The sequence below is a fragment of the Pleurodeles waltl genome, chromosome 6, assembly GCF_031143425.1.
Source record: "Pleurodeles waltl isolate 20211129_DDA chromosome 6, aPleWal1.hap1.20221129, whole genome shotgun sequence".
NCBI classification, from domain to species: Eukaryota; Metazoa; Chordata; class Amphibia; order Caudata; family Salamandridae; genus Pleurodeles; species Pleurodeles waltl.
The window spans coordinates 1,593,528,598-1,593,532,744 of NC_090445.1; the positions used below are offsets into that span (position 1 = coordinate 1,593,528,598).

General features: G+C 53.2%; 1 pseudogene; it reads left to right on the plus strand.

The window, feature by feature from the left end:
- Positions 1–352: 352 nt before the first annotated feature.
- Positions 353–502, plus strand: LOC138302325 (5.8S ribosomal RNA; annotated as a pseudogene).
- The last annotated feature ends 3,645 nt before the right edge of the window (positions 503–4,147 follow it).

Here is a 4,147-nt window from a genome sequence, read left to right on the forward strand (position 1 = left end):
GTGGGGCGGACCCTCCCTTGTTGCTAGGTACCCAGCTTGTCCTGGTCCCGTGTGGCTGGGCTAAGGATTTGAAGGCTTGCATGGTCCATCCCGGTCCACTGGGAGGGACCGGTGGTGTTAGGAGTGCCTAGCCCCTGAGCTGTTCTGGGACCCCCCCCCCCCCCTTGCCTGCTCCAAAGCTCCCAGTCCGAGCGCCTGGTGATGTTCTTTGAATTATGGAGGATGACTCTCAGAGGGGAAGCCAAACGGTGTGGTGGGTCGTCTTGCCATGCAGTCAGCGGACGGGCGGTGCCACCTTCCTCCTGTCTCTCCTGCACCAGCAGGTGAATTAATGTTGAGAAAAGATGCCAGTGTCTTTTGGTGGATACTCGGCTCAAATGTTGATGAAGAAAGCAGCTAGCTGCAGGAACTAGTGCGAATTGCAGGACACATTGATCATCAACACTTCAAACGCACCTTGCGGCCCCAGGTTGCTCCTGGGGCTACGCCTGTCTGAGGGTTGCTTGATTGTCAATTGCCTTGGGGCTTTTCTGGGGTGCAGCTGGGGCTGTCACAGGGTAGCTCTGCCCCCTTCGCCCCCCCCCTCAAGGTCAGACCCCCCCCTGTTTACCTGCAGCAAGATCCCACCCCTGGTTCTGTCATGGAGGTACACCGCTGGTGTGCCTAGCCTTGCCACCCCACCTTGGCAGAGTGTGGATTGGGGACTGATCTGTCCTGGGCACTTCCTGGGGCATCTGGCTGTGTGATGTGCAGGACTGTCTATGGTGTGCCACGGCTGCCTGTGCACACCGCCTTGGGTGCACACCTCTGTGGCTGGTTCCCGAGGAGGGGGGGTGGTTCCAACTGCTGGCCTCCGACTTCAGTCCAGGAAAAAGGGTGTGCTGCTGCGGCCCCCTGCAGCCCAGGGGATGGTGGTCCTGGACCCCACAGCTTTGGCACCTGACAATGACCTCAGATCAGGTGTGGCAACCTGCTGAATTTAAGAAGATGGAAAGGGGCAGCCTCCATCGCCCTTAGTGCACTGCATGTTCGTTGGGCACCTGGTGCTAACTCATTTGTAGACGACCTGATTCTGGGTCAGGATTGCTGTGATTCCTTGAAAGTCATCCTCTGAGCCAAGCTTATGTCTCCGTCCATGGGTGCCCGTGTCCCCCCACCACCACACCCAGGCCATCTGGTCACTGGGCTACCGACCAGATGGTCCACCGGCTGGGCAACCAGACTGCCGGCGGGCCAGGCCACCAGGCTAACTCCAACTTTTGTCTCCCCCTGGGGTTCTGTAGGCCCCCACTTTGTGAGGGCTTAATAGTCGAGGAAAATGGGCATGCCAGTAGGGAGAGGGTGTGGGGTAGAGTCCAGGATTAAGCCTCCTGGTCTCCTCATTTCCGGGCTCCAGTAAGGCGGAAGGCACCTGCCCAAAGGCAGCACCCTAAGCCCACGGTATGATGAAGGCAGTCACTACCCAGGGCAGGGTGGCTGCAGACCGGAGAGGACTCCTGTGCTCTCCCACCCGGTTTGGGCCTAGTGCAGTGACTAGCCCTGCATGAAGGCCTAGCTCTCCCCCTTCCCGCCGGGTGACAGGCTGGAAGAGGAGCCTAGGACAGCTCTGTGGAGCCCTCAGCAGGCTCCATACTGGACAGCAGCGCTGCAGCCGAGAACGTAACCTTTACGCCCTGGGCACAGGAGGGGTTAAGGGGACAAAGTATTCCTTCTACATAGGGCTATGGAGCTCCAAGTCAGATAAGATTACAGGTTTTTCCCTTGGATGTAAGTGAACAAAAGAACACTTCACATGGCCCAAAATGGTACATAAACTCCTTCACAGTACAGCCTCTGGCCCATTACTAGCCTCCCAGCACCTGTTTTAGTGATATTGTCGACATTTTGGGCCTCATTGCAACCTCGGCGGTCTTCTGTGAGAACCGCAGAGGCTGCGGGCGCCAGAATACCGCCAGTGCTGGTGTTATTACTGGCTCCCTATTTCGACTTTTCCGCTGGGCCAGCGGACGGTAACAGTGTTACCGACTGCTGGCCCAGCGGAAAAGTCACATCAACATTGCTGCAGGCTCGTAATATTGCCGGTGGCAATGCTGATGTGCAGCGGGTGCAGTAGCACCTGCCGTGCATTTTGCGGGCAGTGAAATGCGCAATGGAGCTGTGCCTGGGGGCCCATGGACTGCCCATGACAAGTGCATGGGCAGTGCAGGGGCCCACAGGGGCACCCCGAGTCCCCTTACCGCCAGTCTTTCCATGGCGGTGTCTACCAGCATGGACAGGCTGGCGGTAAGGGGAGTCGAAATCCAGCCCTGGTGGATTACGACCACCGGGACTGCTATGGTATGTGGTGTGCAGTACCGCCAGCCTGTTGGGGGTACTACTGCCACAATAGCCCTGGCGGTCACCAACCGCCAAGGTTATAATGAGGGCCTTTGAGTCTTTCATGTTCAGCGGGCAAAGTCACTCCTACCCAGGGCTGTGGAGCTCAGAGTAGGATAAGGTTTCAGGTTTCTCCCTTGGATGGAGGTGAACAAAAAATACCACTTCCCATACTTCAAAAGGTACACAAACTCCTTCCCAGTGTCGTTTCTGAACCTTCAGTGCCTCTCGCCCATTTCTAGCCTCCCAGAACCTGTTTTAGTGTTATTTTTGACATTTTGTGTTTTTCAAGTTCAAGGGGGCAAAATCACTTCTTCTACCCAGGGCTGTGGAGCTCCACGTTGTGTAAGATTCAAGATTTCTCCCTTAGATGGATGTGAACAAAAGACATCTTCACATAGTCCAAAAGGTTCACAAATTCCTTTCCATTGTCAGTTCTGAGCCTTCAGTGTCGCTGGCCCATTTCTAGCCTCCCAGCACCTGTTTTAGTGATATTTTCCACATTGTGGGTTTTCAGTTTCAAGGGGGCAGTCATTCCTTCTACCAGGGCTATGGAGCTCCAAGTTGAGTATGATTTCAGGTTTTTCCCTTACATGGAAGTGAACAAAAAAACACTTCACATGAGTAGAAGGAAGGGATACCTTTAATCATCATATTAAAAGTGACAGTTATCCCGCCCCCCGGAAAGGACGTCATTTCCGGTGGCTGGGACTTCCGGTGTCCCTGAAAGCCCTCCCTGGAAGTGACGTGTGTGCATGGGGGTGTCAAGTGGGATGTGCCCTCATGGTGTCACGTGTTAGCCCCCCTTTTTTTGAAATGTTGCATATAAGGAGCTGGTTAGAACCGGCTGTCAAACCGTGAACCAGGGCTGAAACAGTTTGGCAAGGTGTCATGAAGAGATACAATCCGATCGCAAGAAAAGCCGCCTCCTCAGGGGCCCTGAACACTATTGGTAGATATTACCGGACCCTACCCCCTCTTACGATGGATGAGAATGCACAACAGGGTGTCCCTGCCACCCAGGATACCGATGTTACCGGTTTTGAAGAGGAACTTTGCTATTGGCTTGAAAAGCTCAACCTCAAGGATGTGTCGACCCTGATATCCCCTATTAAGGGGGCCGACAGCGACAGCAATGCCTCGAAAGATGAATTAAGTGTTGCATCTAACTTCATAGACATTGAAGATGTTGAAGAATGTGTAGCACCACCGAATTCGCCCATCTATGAAGACATGGGTGTCCAGGAGGACCCCGAGTCAGAGGCCGTTATTGTACAGCCATCATGTGTAAGCTCCGGCGATGTTTCTACCCCAATGGACCTCTGCGACTCCCAAGATTTCAGAGGAGCCTCTGAGTGTGACGCGAATATGGAGGTTGGTAATGACATTTTTTTTTAATTTTTTTTTTATGCCTGTATACTCTAAGGTCATACTTTTAACTAATAATGTGTCTTGTGCTTTCTGTTTGAACCCTAGAACGTAGCTGAAGAAAGAGAGCCTCTAGAAGGGTCAACTCCAAAGGTTAACGCCGTAAATTTTTACTGCTTATGCTGTTCCAGACAGTCTGAAAGTATTACAAGCCAGAACAAAGAGCCTCGTAAGAAAAGTGTCTGCACCTACACTAGCCACGATTTTGAAAAGGAAGCTCCTAGCGTACCCTGGGCCACCATATGGCCTGTTAAAGGTTTTGCAGCGGCCGCTGTGAACGCTTGTGTTAAACGGGATTATTATGATCTTTGTTACGGGCATAAAATTAATGAGCCTCAACAGG